Source organism: Mirounga angustirostris, unplaced genomic scaffold (genome assembly GCF_029215605.1).
Source record: "Mirounga angustirostris isolate CCGP_5_RB_7025 unplaced genomic scaffold, mMirAng1.0.hap1 SCAF_13, whole genome shotgun sequence".
Classification (NCBI taxonomy): domain Eukaryota; kingdom Metazoa; phylum Chordata; class Mammalia; order Carnivora; family Phocidae; genus Mirounga; species Mirounga angustirostris.
The window spans coordinates 48,729,120-48,748,560 of NW_026991721.1; the positions used below are offsets into that span (position 1 = coordinate 48,729,120).

Sequence of the window (19,441 nt, forward strand, 5' to 3'; positions counted from 1 at the left end):
ATTATCTGCTAGAGAACATTTTAGCAAGCACTGTTAGGAGACTTCATGTTTATAATCAGATTATCCATTCATTTGTAAACATTCAAAGTTTCATCCTCAGAAATGTGTTTTTGTTGTTTTTCTTATAGTTTATTTTTCTCTTTTGTTAAGGAACAGAACAATTTATCAGAAAGATTTAAGAGCAGATATAAAGGAACAGCAAGGCATAAAATTTAAAACACATATGTATAGTATTAGAATTTCCAATTTAAATGTCAGAAGACTACTTACATATGAATTGTCCTTCCACAATTATTGGAATGATCCCTAATTTATATTTCTATACCCTAATTTATATTTCTATAAAATTAATTAGAATATAAGGGCTAATTTGAAAGTTTATTCTCTTATTCTTTAAGAAGATGGTTTAGTTTATTTGATTTTATTAATTTTTGTTCAATATATCAATGCCCTTCTTCCTATGAGTCAAAAAAGCATTATTGAAATGTGAAAGTGTGATTTCCAAATTATGTTAGAGACTATTACATGGAAATAATAATTTTTAACAGCATTCCAATTAAATCTCTATTAAAAGACATTCTAACTCCCTCATGTTTTCTCTACTTTTCTAAATACATGTTAAAGTGACAAAATTATATTTACTTCCATTTAACCAGTTCAACTGGTTATTCAGCACACACACACACACACACACACACAAGTGTCGCTACCATCTAACTACCGCATCCCCCACTCCCATTTGTTTCTCTATATAGTCTTAGGTCACTCCTGATCACTCCTTAGAATTCCTGGTATCTATTATTCTGGTAAAGTCTCTTCAGTTTTCTCCAAAACTTATTGCTAGCAAACAATGAGAAGAGCATTTTCACATGTCTCTTTGGATCCTATGGCTAGGTTGTCTTGGGTGGATAAATCCAGCAATAGAATGGCTCAGGATGAGGGCTCATATTTAGTTTTTCCAGATTGTTCCCTAAATGGTTATATCACTTTTAATCCACGTTAGCGAGTACTTGGTTCTAATAAAAAGCATTTTGATTTTTGTCAGTCTAATGCACATAAGTAAATATCTCATCTTTAAAACATTTGCTAATTACTAGTGAGGTTGAGCATTTCTTAATATTCTTATTAGGCATATAGGCTTTCCAGTCAATAAATTGCCTGTTTTCAATTCTTTGACTATATGCATTGCTTTTATTGACTTTTCCTCACTGATTTTCAGGTGTTCCTTATGCATTCTAGATATATCCAGAATATCAATTCCCTGTAGGTAATCTGTCTGTTTACTTTGTATAATCCACTGCATTTAATACTTTTAGATTTAAATTTCATGTATGTCTTTAAACCATCTGGAATTTATTTGTATATATAGCAAGATATAATTAATTTTTCCCCTGTAAAGGTAGCAAAATGTAATGGATATAAGAAAAGACTTTATAGCCAATCTAGTGAGTTTGTATCCTGACTTTATTACTTGTGTGTCCCTTCGTGCAATTTACTTAATGCTAGTCTGTGTCTCAGTTTCCTGATCTGTAAAACACAAAGAAAATGCCTATCTTAAAAGACTGTCTTATTAAGAGAGTTAGGAAATTTGCAGTGTTTAGATCATTGCCTGACACATTTTGGATACCACATAGGTACTGTTATTGATTATATTATCATCATCATCATTAAACAATGATATTTCCAACATTCTTTTACAAAATAACCCATTCTTTATGGATACACTAATTTTAATTCCACCTCCATTATGAACTAAATTCCAAAAAATAACATAGGTAACTTGCTGGACCCCTATTCTAACACACTGGCTTATTTCTCTTTTGATTTAATTGCATGAAATTGTTTAATTTACTTTGGCTCTAAATGCCTTAATAGCTGGTGAATGAGCCCTCTCACCATTCTTTCTCAAGTTGTTTTACTATCAGAACACTATTATTCTTCCATACAAATTTTAGAATTAACTTATTTTTTCAAAAAAATCTTCTATTTTTATTCAAATTATTTTGAAATTATTAATTAATCTGGGGAGTATTGAAATCTTTATAATGCTAAGTCACTGTATTTGGTGTGGTGTTATTCTCAGTATATTTGCATTTTGTATTATCGTGTTTCATAAATTTCTTCAGAAGAAATTGTTAGATTAATTTCTAGATATATTTTGTTGTCAAAGCAAATGATCATATTTTCTCTTTCATTTTCAACTTGAATTTACTGGTAAAAAGGAGCAAGTGATTTTTGAACATTAGCCTTATATCTGTCACCTTTCTGAAAATTTGTGATTGTAACAATTGTTCTATCATAGGTTATGATGTATCTTTAGATAACTATTGTTTTTTTTTTTTCCCCCTTTTAACTCTGTATTGCTTTTTTCTTGTTTGGTTGCATCAGTCAGGACTCTTGTACAATGTTAAACAATAACACTCATAGCATACAGTTTTATATTGTTCCTGACTTATAAAGAACAAATAGTTTATGCTCTAGATGTCTGGAACATTATTTGTATTAATTTTATAATCAAAAATAACAAACATTGATATGAAAATTAATTTAAAAATTTTTAACAAGCCTATAGAAAAGAAATGAGTATTTTACACTGAGAGCTTAAGTATAAATATAGCTCTATGTAAACAAATTAATTTAGGAAAAGATAGCTAAAATGTTATGCAAACCAAAATGCCATTTTACAAGACTGTCTCAAAACAAGAAAAGTTTCATTCTGCATGTTACTGAGAATAGCCTTGAAGACTTCACCTCTACCTACTGGAATAGTTTATTTTTGTATTAAGGTCTATAGTATGCTCATTAAAACGTTTTACATGTAATGAGTTCTTTGGGTGAAAGAGTTGTGAATCTGGAATAGAAGTGTTTTTAAGATTTTATTTATTTATTTATTTTAGACACAGAGAGAGAGAGAGAGAGTGCATGAGCTGGGGGTAGGGGGGACAGTGAGGAGCAGAGGGAAAGGAACTAGCAGACTCAGAGCTGATCCTGGAGTCCTACCCGGGCGTGGATCCCACGACCCTGAGATCATGACCTGAACCAAAATCAAGAGTCCAAGAGTCGCTCTCTTAACTGACTGAGCCACCAGGTACCCCAGGAATAGAAGGTTTTTTGGTAAGCTTGACCTTGGGCAAGCCACTTAACTTCTAATCTACATTTTTTAGGATTATTAAAAATTAAATAAAATAAGAAGAGTATGACACAGTTTCCCTTCCTCTTTTTTCTCTCATTAGCAAAAGCATCTATGACATTTTGTTTACTTAACACATGTGGTTATTAAGATGAATGGATATAAAATCATGACATCAACAAAAGACAGTGTAGGGAAGAATATATCCTTCTGCTTGTTTGTTGATTTTAAGAACTTTAACAATTTTAGCTGTTAATTTTGTAAGAATGCTTTCTGAAAATTGTGTGTACCATTTCTACATCTCTTTTTTTCTGTTTCCTTGAGGAAATTAGAGGAAAGCCATAGAAAAACTACTGGTCTAAAATATCTCATTGACTATTGTTACCTAACCCTTTGTTTTTCTGATCAGAAAATAATATAAAACCTCAATGCAAAAAGTTTCTCAGCGCCAGGGCAAAGATGTATATAAAATATTCTTTATATATCTCAGAAAGTAGTGGCAAGTAGAATTCCAGAATTAATTCATAATAAACTGTGTGTTGTATGTTTCTGTGTGTACATGTGTGTTTACTATTTTATTACTAAAATTTTATAAGTAATGCCTACATGAGGTAGATGTATTTTCTAATGATCTCAATCATCAAGTGCCTCAAATTCCCGGAAACAACATTAGACATATTTCAGAGAGAAAGTTGACTGAATAGATTGTGCAGTTTGATTATAACCTTTTTATTCTGTCTCCTATTGTGCTTTGACATATAATACCAACACTGTTCTGTTGCATACAATTTGCATCTATGTAAGTCATAATAAGAAGAAAGCATCTGTGCCCCTATGCTATGCAAAACTATTGAGGCATTGCTGCAGATCAAGCAAATGACAGAATCAGAATTGAATCTGCCATGTTGCTCTACGCCTTATTTTGTTAAAAGCATTAATGCTAAGCAGAGTGCTTTCACATCTGTAATCTCTGTAATGCTCACAGCAAGTCCAGAGGTAAGCAGGACAGCAATCATGAGCTTTATTTGACGCTGAGAAAGGTGAAGCTCACAAAAGCTGATGAACTGGAAAGTAGCAGGGTTGTGACCTGAAACCAAGTCGTCTTTTTTCCAGTTGAATGCCTTTCCTAAGGCAGTGAGAGAAAAGTGTATCCATTGTTTCACTCCTTTCTTCAATTTGGTGCCATGGAAATTTGGAGAACTGTCTTTGAAAAAGGAAAAAAAAATGTAACACTTCAAAATAGCTTTTAAAAATTCTTCTAAAAATGGTTTAAATATTTATTTTCACTCCTTTCTAAAATATCGTACTGATACTTGAAGAGCTATCTACATTTTTTTTTTTGTATCAGGTACAAATTTGAAGGTTTAAACCAAGACTTCAACGAGAGAAGAACGAGGAAGAGATATATATTGAGAGATTTATTGCAAGGAATTGGCTTGTGTGCTTAGAGGGGCCTGCTAGGCAAACCTGAAATCCTTAGAGCAGATTGTCAGGAAGGAACTGGAACTCTGGGGCGTAAGGTGAAGGTGCTTGAATGCCTGGGAACTGTAGCTTTGCCAGGATGACATTAAAAAAAAAAAATCACAGTGTTGAAGTGGAATTCACAGTAAAAGAAACATTGACTTGGGGATTGAGGAAAGATCTTCCCTTGATGATCAGTTCTCATGGTGATTTGTTTTTTGTTTTTTTTTCTCAAGCCTTTTTTAGCCATCTTTCCTTATCTACAGAATAGACATGATATTAAGCAATTTGAACAACATTACTACGATTAAATGACATGATTATTCACCTATAAAGAGTTGCATGTTACACTCTTACCTGGCACCAGATATTTCCCTTCAGATCAATTAATTCAGTAAAATTGAATATATAATTGTGTATATTTATTTATTTGTGACTTTATTCCTAGATTATAAGTTTCAGGGTCATTAGTATCATATTCTTTTTGCCCACTATTAAATCTCTGTAAATTTTCTTCCAGCTATGTCATTCTCTAAGAAGTTCAATACCAGATCTCAACATTTTAATCAGAAAAATATATAAATAGGTCTTGAGCTTTGTCAAGTGCCAAGGAATTTAAGAAACCAAGATATCCATATAGCACCAGATTCCTCTGATCTGTGTTAAATAGGGTGGAGTCTACTCAATATGGCAACATAGACTAAAATCTCTGCTTTGAGCTTTAGTAGTGTAGTATATGACAGTTTATCCAATTGGTACAAATGATAAATAAACGTAGATAATTGAGCTCTGTTTCTGTCTTCTCTGAACCATGAAATGCAATTTAGAATTTGCTCTTTCAAATTAAAATCAGGGGGAAGGAATGGAAGCAAACAAGGCTCGAGAAACTGTTCTCCAGCCCTGCATCCTTAGCAGAGCCCTCTGACAGCTGTCATTACAAATCAAATACCCTGCTAAGCAGAACTCTCTTCATTCCAGCAGTGCTGACATAGTGCAGAGAAGATTGTCTCATAATAGAAATTCAAATAATGACAACTTTGTTATCTCCTGTTCATCCCTTCAACTGCGTGCCAAAAGAACTGGTCCTGTCCTGGAGGTGGGATTCAGTGTGTGAACCTCAATCAGAAAAATGCCTGCTGACCCAAGGTTATTTACATCAACGCTCAAACTTCTTCTGCTCTGGAAGGTTAAGAAAACCACCCCTAAGGAAGTACAAAACATTATTGAATTTACTCAAGGTCATGTCACCAGTTGATATGGGTATTGGATATGATGTTTCCATTCGCCAGTCCTCTGAACTAGTCAGAACTGGATCCTCCATCTTGTGTTGGAGCCAAAGATCAGCACCCAGGGTGGACACTATGATGTCCTCTCTCTTTTTGAAATCATTAAAATTATTTTCTGGGAAAGATGCAGAATTTTAAATAGTTAATGACAGAAGAATAAGAATCCTTTGATTACTGACATGGAGAATCCATGAAAAGACAAAGAGGTTCGAAAGAACATGAAGGTACAAATGGGAAGGCAGCAAAGCGAGATGAGATAAGGCTTTCCTGAATGGTGGGATATAAAAGTGATATGAAAATAACATGAATCAAAGTTGCTCCTGCTTTTTACCATGTGGAGGTTACAAGGTACCTGCACTACAAAATTGGATAATTATTTTAATTGTATGATTATGTTGCAAAAGTTTTTATGTTAAGTTTCCTTTTAATTGTAAGGTGTCAATACATTTATAATACAATATAATATACTAAAAAAACAAACAAACCCAGATTTATGCAGAACTGTTGAGATACATATCTCTTGTCTGAAGTAAGATGCACCAATATTTTACACTGGGACATACATTGACATATCTCAGAAAAATGATCAGGCCCCAAAGTCAGGACCTCTCACTCTGGATATTTTTCTCATGTTTAGCCCACCATGCATACACTTACAGATGGTTGATTCCATTGTGATGTAGCAGTGAACACACTCTCCTAAAGATGATTCACATATAACTCTAACTCTAGCTGTATGATTCTGGTAAGTCAAACCCCTTTCCCTAGGCTGTTAAATGGAGATCATAATACAAGTTAACCTTATCTTACTAGGCAGTTTGAAGCAGTGAATATAAACATGCTTTAAAAACTATAGCTACTGTATGTTACTTCCTTATTATAACAATTAGTGGTAATAAACTTTGGTTTGAAATTTGATTTTATTTCTTCCTTTGCTAAAACATCCGGTATTTCATTCTCTTGTTTATGCACTGCACTGTTCTCTTCCTTCATGTCGAGTGGCCAGTTCAGGTGTGAATCCTTGGGATTCTTTGCTAAGCCAACTTGTTCGTTTGCCTAACACGTTCTGTTTTTCTTTTCTGTGTCCTCATGTTTATGCAGTTCGGCAGTGCTCTAAATTGAATGTCATTTTCCAAACGCATTTTCCTAGGTTTACATGGAGAGAACCAATATTATCTCCCTCTTCAAACTCTGGATAAATTGTCTTTGTCTTTCTGATACCATGTCATGTCATGAAGTTACACCCAGTTTGTGTGTTTCGAATGCCAAATGGATCTAGGTTGGGAATCTAGAGTTCTGGATTCTAGTCCCAAATCTGTCACGAACTCCCTTGCAATTTTTTTGTGACTTGAGGATTTTAACTCATTAATTCATTCATTCATTTAGACAAATGAGTAAAACATAGTTCTTATTCTCATTGAATTCATAGTCAACTGGTGCAAACAAATGTAAATAAATCAGCAAAGTACCCAGTGGTAACTGGAATCTACAAAGCATGTGAGAGCCCTAGGTAGACAATGGTAAGTTCTACCTACAGGTTTGTCAGAGGAGGAGGTATTTCTTTTTTTTTTTATCACTAAGCAACATTTATAATTATGTATTTATCTGTACGGTGTTTTGCTTCTTTGCCATAGTATATGTCTCTCACCAGATACACCATAAGGTCAGAGACAATGTGTATTTTCATTACAGTCTAACCAGCATCTTTCTTATACATGATAGATATGTTTTGAAGAAATGAATAAATCAATACACACAGAACAAAAACAGATTAATATTCCATGCAGGAGATTTGCATGATCCTATTTCTGTTATTTCTGCTTTAGAATGATCATAGCAATAGCAGTGTGAAAGCTAAAGTGAAGCAGGAAGACAAAAGGCATGACTAGCAAAAAGCAAAATAATTATTTCAACTCATGCATAAAATTGATTAACATTTATTTTTTCTTTGAATGATTGATAAAGATGCATATTTAAAACAATACAGTGATCAGGCAGCTAAAAGTTTGGTCCTGCTTTCCTGTTTGGGTGCTGTTATCACAAGCCCTTTAATCTTTCAGGATGTCAAGTTCTTCACCTATGAAGTTAACTAATTAAAACTTAATTATCTCTAAATCCCTGTGTAGTTTTAACATTCCGTGTGCCAAAATAGTTAACTGAGTTATATCAAGTATACTAAAATGGAAATAGAAATGGAAAGAATTTCAGAAGAAATGCATACTCTTACATAATGGCACATCTTAGATAATAGACATATGTCTATTAATCAATCTTGGATGATCTTTTTTTTTTAAAGATTTTATTTATTTATTTGACAGAGAGAGACATAGCAAGAGCAGGAACACAGCAGGGGGAGTGGGAGAGGGAGAAGCAGGCTTCTCGCAGATTAGGGAGCCCGATGTGGGACTTGATCCCAGGACCCTGGGATCATGACCTGAGCAGAAGGCAGAGGCTTAACGACTGAGCCACCCAGGCGCCCTTGGATGACCTTTTTTTCCTTATCTTAAGCCATGCTATATTTGTGTCTGGGCATAGCTTTTGCACTGGACATCAGCTGTAAGTGTGCAAATGTCTTGTGCTTTCTCACAGGCATATCTGTCACATCTGGGTGTTCGAGTTGTATACTATACAAAGAAGGCACAACTCAGGGCTATGCTGTTCACATCTTAGACATGAATATACCAAATCGTAGAGAAGCAATAAATAAACTGATGTAAACCTTACCTGCTTAGACCTACCTTGCAGCCATTCATGTTCAGCTGTGCCCATGTCCCAACTGTGTTCCAAACACACCTTGAGATGGCTTTCTCCTACCTACCCGCTGGTCTCTGAGGCCGAATTCTTTCCCTTCATCCAATTCTGAATCGGACACGGTCATCTCAACCTGAGGCAGGGGTGGCATCGCACAGAGTATGTTCTGTAGTAGTGACGTGAGTGTCCTTGGAGTAGCAGGGTGTGTGTGGGAAGGCTAACGTTTGGGCATGTGCACAATGTATAGCTCGTGTTCCACTCTTAGAGTCTGAAAAGGTTTCCTGAGCCTGGCTGCTGAAGGTAGGAAAAAATATAATTTAAATGTTTTTTTTTCTCATTTGCACAAAAGTATCTTTTGGGTCACCAGAAATCCTTGTCTTTCCTTAAATAAATTTTCTTTCTAGGGCAGGCACAGGTGTTTAGCCCTTGCTCTCATCTGAGCCTGTTTGCCTGTGACTGAATTTTTGCCAATTACATGTCACTGTTGCTGCCGATTTTTCACCCTCATTCTTGTACAAGAATGGTTCATCTCTTCTCTGCCTCATTCTATAGTTATGCTAGTTATGTGCTAGTTAGTGCAGTGTACTGAGAACAGCATCACCCATAAGGCAAGCAGGGTTTTTAAAATTAGCGTATCAAACTATTACAGTAGTTTTTTGAGGAAAGTTGATTCTTCCAAAATCGACATTTAAAAACCTGTACAGGCAGGTTTTGTAATTACTTAAATTGCTCGCTCTGTTCGTCAATGACCATACATACAAACAGATCGTTTGTAAAGAGAGCTAGAGTCCCTAACTTACACAGCATTAGGGAAGGCATGTATTAAGAGTTTGTATGTGTCAGGGTGCCTGGGTGGCTCAGTCGGTTGAGCGACTGCCTTCGGCTCAGGTCATGATCCTGGAGTCCCTGGATCGAGTCCCGCATCGGGCTCCCTGCTCGGCGGGGAGTCTGCTTCTCCCTCTGACCCTCCCCCCTCTCATGTGCTCTCTCTCTCTCAAATAAATAAATAAAATCTTTAAAAAAATAAAAAATAAATAAATAAAGAGTTTGTATGTGTCAGCTACCACTTCCAAAAATAATTTTAAAATATATGCACTATAGATGATGAAGGGATAAAGAAAATAAAGAGAATGTGGTTATACACAGACACACAGGAGTATAATTCATCCATAAAAAACCCCCAAATCTTGCCATTTGCAACAACATGGATGGACTTTGAGGGTGTTATGCTAAGTGAAATAAGTCAGACAGAGAAAGACAAATGCCATATGAGTTCATTTATATGTGGAATCTAAACAAACAATACAAGCTTGTAGATATAGAGAACAGATTTGTGGTTGCCAGAAGTGGGGGTAGGGGTGAGTGAAATGGGTGAAGGGAGTCAAAAGATACAAACTTCCAGTTATAAAATGAATAAATCAGAGGGATAAAATTACAGCATGGGGACTACAGTTAATAATGCCATATTACGTATTTGAAAGTTTTGAAAGTTGGCTAAGAGAGTAAATCTTAAAAGTCCTCATAAAAGAAAAAAAATTCTTTGTAACTACTTATAGTGATCAATATTAACTAGATTGGTTGTGATGATCAGTTTGCAATATACCCAAATATCAAGTCATTGCTATATTCCTGAAACTAATAGAATGTTATATGCCAATTATAACTCAAAAAAATAAATTTAAAACATTAAATATATGCACTAATTCAAATTGTCTGAGAAAATACTCTTGCTGCTATTTAAGACCTGCAATTCGGTTAAGGAACAAAAGTGCATTTATTCGTGGCCTCATACAATCTTTGAAGGATATTTATTTATTGCTTATGAGTAAGTTTTGAGTGTATTCAAATATAAATAAGCTATGATATCTTTGCTCATAAGGCTCATTATCAAAAGGAGAAACATTAGTATAAATACGTCTTTCTTTTTAAATTTCTTAGGCATGTTTCCTAAATTTAAATGTTGTTATTGACTGTTTGCTCAAGGTTCTCAAGGACTTGGTTTTCATTTGTTTATTCCACCAGTAGGAACAGATGCATATAGTGTTGTCATGAAAATTACATAGTGCACTTAGGAAAAGTACACCGAATCATTTTTTAATCAGAAAAAAAGATAATGTCCATAATTTGTTGAACACCAACACTATGCCAGACATAAGCTAAGTGAGTTACATGCTTGAGTGGATTTACTCTTTATAAGAGCTCCGTGAATACAGAAATAATGATATACCTGTTTCAAAAATGAGGAAATTGAGTATCACAGGAGTTAAGTCACTTATCTAAGGTAAATTAAATCATCTGGGATGGCCAACTCCACATGCTGCCTCTGGCAGTGCACTGTATTTGGAGGAAAGAAAGTTTTGAGTTTGGGAAAATACAGTCCTCAGGGGCCCTTGATCATGATAAGACTGTGGAGTCTGTAAGAAGCTTCAGAGAGGGCCATAGAGAGACAGGGAGTGTCCTATCAGCCAGGCTGTAATCTGGACAGATGGACAGTCCACATCTGTAATGTCAGACAACCTCCAATTCCCTACCTGTGTGGCATCTAAGTTTGAAAGGAGTAACTGAATGGTGGTGGGGAAGGGTGTGTGTTGATTCTCCCACCCTCAGGACTTCAATGGTAACCTTTTAAAAGGCAGGCTCCATAAAACCAGATGGAAACTTCTGGTATTAGGAACCCCCAGTTCCTACAAGGAGCCAACAATCCCTCCATCCCAACCTCTGTTTCCACCCTGCCATGAAAACCTTTACACCAATTTACCCCGGTCTGAGCATAACATACATATGAAGACACTCTGCCTGCCTGCATACGGTGATCAAACTGATTATTGGCAATGAACAACAGCTACAATAAGCTGACCACAACAGACAATGGCATAAAAAGTAACAGCCAACTCCTTGGGAGCCAAGGGCAGCTCCGGGGATCCTACGTTAGGCACAGCTATCAGTCCAGGCACAGTCTCTGCTGCCGCCAGAGCTGCTCCACGGACTCACAGGCTGGGACACACTGACCAGCCCCAGCACACCAGGAACTAGCCCCGGTCCCCCAGGAGGCGAAGGGGGCTGGAGTAACATCACATGATCATCTTCCATCTTTTCTATTTATTTAAGAGTTTTTCTGGGGTGCCTGGGTGGCTCAGTGGGTTAAGCATCTGCCTTCAGCTCAGGTCATAATCCCAGCGTCCTGGGATCCAGCCCCACATCGGGCTCCCTGCTCGGCGGGAAGCCTGCTTCTCCCTCTCCCTCTACCACTCCCCCTGCTTGTGTTCTCTCGCTCTCTGTCAAATAAATAAATAAAATCTTTTAAAAAAGTGTTTTCTTTCAAGATAATGATGAACATAAACTTTGTGTGATCACTGTAGCCAATTGCTAAGCAAGTGTGTGGTATATATAAAAAGCAAAAGCAGGAACAAAAACTTAAACACGCTGGCTAGCATGTAGATGTTTGCATTCATTTTTAGGAAGTACTTAGTCTGCCCAGCAATCTGATAGGAAGAGGGAAAGGGGCTTCAAACAGCATTAGTATATCACTGTACTGAAGATAGAAAAAAATGTTCATTGATCATATCAAAGAGTAGCGGGAGATGGAGTGTGAGTTTAGGAAATGTAGGGGGACGTGATAAAACACCTCTCAAAGCATCATGGCAATGCTCTTATTGCACTCAATTTATAAATGTTGGGCATCTTAACCTTAGCATTTAAGCTATTTATAAGCAGTATATATGGTTCTGCATCTATCACAGGGTCAGGTTTTAACAAAAATTTTATTTTTCATAGATTCTCATTGAGTCATAATTAGCTATGTGTTGCTTTCATAAATTTTTCATTTGTTACTATAGACACAATGAGATCAATAGCTCTTTTAACAACAACAAAAAAATTTACACATTTGAAATCCCATATCCAATCCAGCAAAAAGTCCTATTATTTACACCCACAAAATGTTTCCCAAATCAGAGCACTACTCATTACCCTTTGTCCATAACCCAATCCATAATTCCATCTGTCCTCAACAAGAACAATGTCGCTTCCTCACTGACCTCCTTCCTCCCCCCTTGTCCCCCAGGGAGAGTGGGAAGGATCTTTTGAAAATACAACTTAAATCATTCCTCTTACTACTCAAAACTCTCCAATGGATTTCCATAACATTTTTTTGTTTTTATCTAAATTCTAGTTAGTTAACATACAGTGTTGTATTGGTTTCAGGAGTAGAATTCAGTGATCCATCACTTACATAAAACACCCAGTGCTCATCACAAGTGCCTTCCTTAATACCCATCACCCATTTAGCCCATCCCCTACCAACCTCCCCTCCAGCAACCCTCAGTTTTATTCTCTATAGTTAAGAGTCTCTTATGGTTTGCCTCCCTCTTTCTTTTTTTCCCTTCCCCTACGTTCATCTATTTGTTTCTTAAATTCCACATATGAGTGAAATAATATGGTATTTGTCTTTCTCTGACTGACTTATTTCACTTAGCATAATACACTCTCGCTCCACCCATGTTGTTGAAAATGGCAACATTTCATTCTTTTGATGGCTGAGTAATATTTCACTGTGTGTGTGTGTGTGTGTGTGTGTCAGTGAATGTTTGGGCTCTTTCCATAATTTGGCTGTCATTGCTAATGCTGCTATAAACATCTGTTTTTTTGTATCCTTTGGGTAAATACCTAGTAGTGCAATTGCTGGGTTGCAGGGTATCTCCATTTTTAACTTTTTCAGAAATCTCCATACCCTTTTCCAGAGTGGCTGCACCAGTTTGCATTCCCACCAACAGTGTAAGAAGGTTCACATTTTGCTATGTCCTCGCCAATAGCTGTTGTTTCCCATTGATAATTTTAGCCATTCTGACAAGTGTGAGTTGGTATCTCCTCGTGGTTTTGATTTGCATTTCCCTGATGATGAGTGATGCTGAGCATCTTTTCATGTGTCTGTTGGCCATCTGGATGTCTTCTTTGGAGAAATGTCTATTCATGTCTTCTGCCCATTTCTTAACTGGATTATGTTTCTTGGATGTTGAGTTTGGTATGTTCTTTATAGATTTTAGATTCCCATAACATTTAGATTACAGTCCAAACAACTGTGAACCCTCCTGTCTTCTGAATGTCATCTCCTACTCTCTTCTCTCTACCTTCTCTCTAGCACTTGCATCACACAGGGTTTTACATCTGCTCTTCCCTCTGCCTGGTGCAGTATTTTCCTGAATTAGGCTTGGCAGACTTTGCCTTCATTTAAGCCTTCTCTCAAGGGTCTCCTCAGAAGAGCAGTCACTAAGTGACCTATGTAAAACATATCTTCTTCATCCATTTACCCTATTTTATTTTTTTCCTTTATAACATTTATCATTACCTGAAATTGTTTGGTTCTTTGTGAATTATTAATTATCTGTGTGCTTTATGAGGGCAAAAAAATAAAAATAAAAGCAAAAACAAAAAACAAACCTTTCAGAGCTGTTACCCAGCCTATTCATTTATTGTTGAATAAGTTAACAGAATAATTTTGAAATTAAATAATTGTTACTATTTTAATAATGAGTCAGATCTGCTAGAATGCTACATATTGTGCTGGTTATAAATATTAAAGGTCAGTGGATAAATGTTATAATAATATAAGGTTCACCAAGTAAAGAGAGTCCATCTACCTGGAGAAAGAATGGGGAACTTCATAGAAACAATTAACTTATTTGACTTTCACAAGTCTATGTAGTAGATAATATTACACCCATTTCACAGATAAGAAAACTGAAGTTCAAGAGGTTAAATACTTTCTCAGTTAGGACTTGGTATTATCTGACTTGAACACTAAATTTAGATCTGAGTCCAAAGCCTGTTCTTTTTAGTTTTCAGCTGTGTTTTATGAGTCAAAGTTTGTCCTGGGATGATCCTGCCATAAATATAAGCAGAGCAATGCCCTAGGAGTAGTATGCTTTAGCTTTAGACAGACACATAGCTTCTAAGTTCAGTTTTACCACTTTCTTCTAATTAGACAACAGATACATAACTTGTTTTCTGTGAGTCTCAATTTTCTCATGTATAAAGCAAGAGTAACTTGTCAGTGTCTTGTAAATATTAAGTTAAATAATTAATGTGAAATACTTAGTACAATCCTACAACATAGTGATTATTCCCTACAGGCTTCTTCAATCCTCTGGACCCAGTTCTAGAACTATGCTCTAACTATGATACAGAGTTCTCTTTGGGCACTTACTGAACATTTGTCAGTGAAAGTAGTTTTCTTATGAAATTCTATACTCCTACTGACAAGTATAGTTCCTCAAGAGTTGAAACATAAATAAACAGATATTTTAAAAATACCTTTGTAGAACCAGGGCAACGAGGGCTGTGGGCAGGAGCTGCAGGAGCCCAGGGCCCAGCCATGCTGCCTCGTTAGGAGGATCAGCGTGGTTAAGACAGTATACACTCTGCAACCCCCCCGCTGTGCAGAGCAGTGGCCTGCTGGCAGACACACAAATTCGAGCCACTTCTAAGAGCCTATTATCCGTTAAGTCCAAAGAAGTGGATGTTTCCAGACTTCATTCAGGAGGTTCAGAGAATGATGTTACAAAAATCACCAAACCGAGACGAGAGAATGGGCAGGTAAAAGCTGCAGACACTGCCATGAGGAAGGATGTCAGAAAGTGCTACAAACCAATGAGTAGGCAGAAATCAGAGGAAGAGCTCAAGGATAAGAGCCAGCTCTTAGAGGCCATCAACAAGCAGCTGCACCAGAAGTTGACTGAAATTCAGGGAGAACTGAAGGACCTGACCCAAAAGGTGGAGCTACTGGAGAAGTTTCAGGACAACTGCTTGGCAATTTTGGAGAGCAAGGGCCTCAACCCAGTTTTAGGCAGTGAGACCCTGGCATCACAGTGGGAATCCGCCGCAGATCACACAGACTCTTTGTTGCTGTTAGAAGCTTTGCAAGATGAGCTGAAGGTTTTTAATGAAACGGCCAAAAAGCAGATGGAGGAGTTACAGGCTTAAAAGTCAAGTTGAAGATGAAAGAAGAGAGGGCCCGGTTCCTAGAACAACAGACATTATGTTAACAGTCAAGTAAATGATTTTACAGCAGCCCTAGAGGAAATGGAGCAGCTATTAGAAATGTGATAAAAAGCAAGTGACCAGATGGCTCCCACAGGGGAAGCCACTCAGGACGTCTGCGTCTTGGCCACGACCTTCTAGGACTCACCGTCCCCAGAATGGAGACATTTGCTGCAGTAGGATTAAGGACAGTCTATGCTAGAATGGCGCTTCCTCCTTCAGGCAAGCGAACGCCACCCTCGGACTGGTGGGTTCCCCCGAACCTCACACACACATAATCGAGGCCGACAAGGGGCGTGGGGGTGCGGAAGCTTGGATTGACCTTCTAGGCAACAAAGCGGCAGGCCATTAGAATCAGGAGCCTAAACCAGCCACGGTCAGAGGATCCCAAAGGTCACATTCAGAGGTGTAGGAAGAAAACCTTAATTGTGCAGTTGGGGTGCAGAGACTCCACAGGAGACATCAGGGAGAAGCGATGATGTCCCCTTCTAACTTGGAACGCATTCCGTCTCATCCTGGTTGGGCTCTAGACCTCATTGTAAATTAATGAACGTGAAGTTATTGAAATGGCTTAATAAATGAGGTGAAGGTGGGGCACCTGGGTGGCTCAGTTGGTTAAGCGTCTGCCTTCCACTCAGATCATGATCCCAGGGTCCTGGGATCAAGTCCCACATCGGGCTCCCTGCTCTGCGGGGAGCCCGCTTCTCCCTCTCCCACTCCCCCTGCTTGTGTTCCCTCTCTCACTGTGTCTCTCTCTGTCAAATAAATAAATAAAATAAAATAAAATAAAATAAAATAAAATAAAATAAATGAGGTGAAGGTATAGATAGCAATAACACCTACCTGAAATAATACACCTTGGAGCTTTTAATCTAAAAAAAATAAAAAAATAAAAATACCTTTGTAAATTCAGAGCACATAAAGTAAGAATAGATTTTTAATTTCGTTTAGTTCTTCAGATTTCAAAACAAAGTTTGGTTCCAGAGCCCACCCTAGGAATTACAGTTCTTTCATTATTTAAAAACGTTAGCACTGCTATATTGTTTTCCACTAAATGATGAATATAGAAGAATTATTTGGAAATATTCCTTAGTTTTCTACTGTACTTGATTTATTTTTCTCTTGTTGCAACCAGTTGTTTCCCAGTACATCAGTCCTCTTGATATGTTAGGCAAAACTCATGTGGCTCTCAGGAGAGGGAAACTTTAGTCTTCTTTGTTAATAGCAGTTTTCTCTCTCTTTTTCCCTTTGTGAGTTTTTCTCCAGAAGAGCATGTGGCTCTCATTTCTCTTAGTATGGTTGTCGTTGATCTATATTTAATGTAGTCAAATATTTTTCATCCCTATGCACTTCATGAAGTCATAGATTCAAAACATCAACATTTTGCATAGTGAATTGTTTTTCTTTTTCAGTGTTAGTCTTATTTATTTATGCCTGTGCTCCAAATTAATGATGCTTATTAGAAAACTGTTTTGGAAATATACACATTTTTACTATTCCTTTCTTTTTATGGTGTGTCATTTTGTTTTTATTTTTGCTTTATGTAGTATTGAAATTTACATTATGATAAATTATAAAATATTATTCATACACTTCTTTCACTCCAATATCTAAAGCACGTCACATAAACTTATTTTTGCCCCAGTAATTCAGTGAAAATGGATCCATTGATATTGATCATAGAAATTTTAGATTTGTTAAAAAGAGCATGGCATTATTTTGTTCATATAATTATGTAGGCCAGAGGTCAGAAAACCTTTCCTGTAAAGTGCAAGATAGTAAATATTTTAGGTTTGTGTGTCTGTATTTGCTATAACTACTCAGCTCAGCCATTGTAATGAAAGGCAGCCATAGAAAATACATAAATGAGTGTGGCTAAGTTCAATAAATCTCTAAGTGGACAACTAATCTGAATTTCATATCATATTCATGGGTTAAAATATAATTCTTTGTCTTTTTTTCAAATTGTTTAAACTGTAAAAATTAATCTTAGCTGATAGTCTCAAAATGAGTCAGTGGGCAGTATGTGGCCCCTAGGACTTGATATGCTGACTCTTGATACAGGTGATCCTCTTTTTCAGGCTATCATAAAACACTTATGTAGAGAATCTTAGCTTATATCCAAACTGGTACATATTTGGGGAAACTGTAAATCAAAAAAGAATAGGAAATAATGTAGAGGTTATAGTCAGTGGAGTAGTAAAGAAATTATAAAATTATTAGAGTCCTTTGATGAAGAGATAAACATAAGTGTATGTGGAAAGAAATAGAATATACCTTATGTTACTTTAAAATATGTTAATATAATCTGTCTAAAATTGTACTCAAATATAGTGGAGTAAGTTGATACAGAAAAATCCTTACTTCTACTCCAAGCAAATACATAATAATGCTGAATAACAAATTGTTTTAAAATTAAAATAAAACTACAAGTTTAAACCAAATAAAGACAATGCATAAAGGCAGTGAGCATTAGTAGAGTCTGAAGTATAATCATTCATTTGCAAAGACATAGACCTTTTAATAACTGGAAACTGGGGCTACAGAGTCCACATGGTGTAACAAGTCCAGGCCATAGAAACTAAACTACTTGGATAATGCCCAAAGATAATTTGTCTATGGACTAAGACTTGTGTAGTTCATAAAATGGGATTAGGAGACCTTAATAGTTAAAGGTACTTTGATAGGAATTTTCCATTGCCTCAGGGTTTGTCATCTAAGAAAGAAAGTTTTTCACTATTTATGATCCAACCATGGTTGTAGTTTCACATTCTCAGTATTCTTGTGGTACATGAATAGAATGATCATATATCCTATTGGTCCAGGACAGTTCTGGTTTATGACTGTTATAAAGTTCCAGTTCACTTTCATAAGTGTCCTATTTGGATATAAAATTATAATGTTATCCTATATATAGCCAGAAGCTGAGAGATTAATGCAAAAAAAAAAAAAAAATGATCAAGAACTGGTGAAGACTTAGGGCCCTAAGCTGAGACATAGCAAAAACTCTCCTTTAGTAACTCAGGATAGAGGGCATTCACACACATGTACACACAAAAACATACACACATACATGTACATACATGCACACACACACGAACAAAATTAAAACTCCTAAAGATGAGAGTACAATCAAAAATTACAAACACAACATGAAACACTGCACATGGAGGGAAAATCAGTCAACACTTCAGAGAGAATTCACAATACAAGTAGAACTAATAAACTGAAAGAGGTATTTTAAAATATTCAAATAGATAAAGATAAAAGATAAACTTAAGAGGGCGCCTGGGTGGCTCAGTCGGTTGAGAGTCTGACTCTTGATTTCAGCTCAGGTCATGATCCCAGGGTCAGGGGATTGAGCCCCATGTTGGGCTCTGTGCTCAGTGCAGAGTCTGCTTCACTTGTGCCCTCTCTCTGTCAAATAAATTCCTTACAAATATATAAACTTAAGGAAAAGCATTATATGGGAAAAATCAGGAAATATTAAAATAATCAGTTAGAACTTTTAGACCAGATGTATAGGTATGGACAAAAAATAATAACCTAAATTATGACTTAAAGGGTATACCAGACATATATTCCTAGAGGTATTTATTAAACCAAATGATAAAGCTTAAGAAATATCTCAAAATGTTGTTCAGAAAATGAAAGAGAAAATATGCATGAATATGGAACATTAAAGTTCTAATGAAGTCCCTGTATATTTGAATATATAATGACTAAGAATTTTCTAGAATTAAAGAAAGATATGACTCTTGATTTAGAAAGAACACAT

At 36.3% G+C, this 19,441-nt stretch overlaps 1 pseudogene; it reads left to right on the forward strand.

Annotated features, from left to right (window-relative positions):
* The first annotated feature begins 3,964 nt into the window (after positions 1-3,964).
* LOC123856518 (small kinetochore-associated protein-like) lies at positions 3,965-15,952 on the forward strand (annotated as a pseudogene).
* Positions 15,953-19,441: the final 3,489 nt, after the last annotated feature.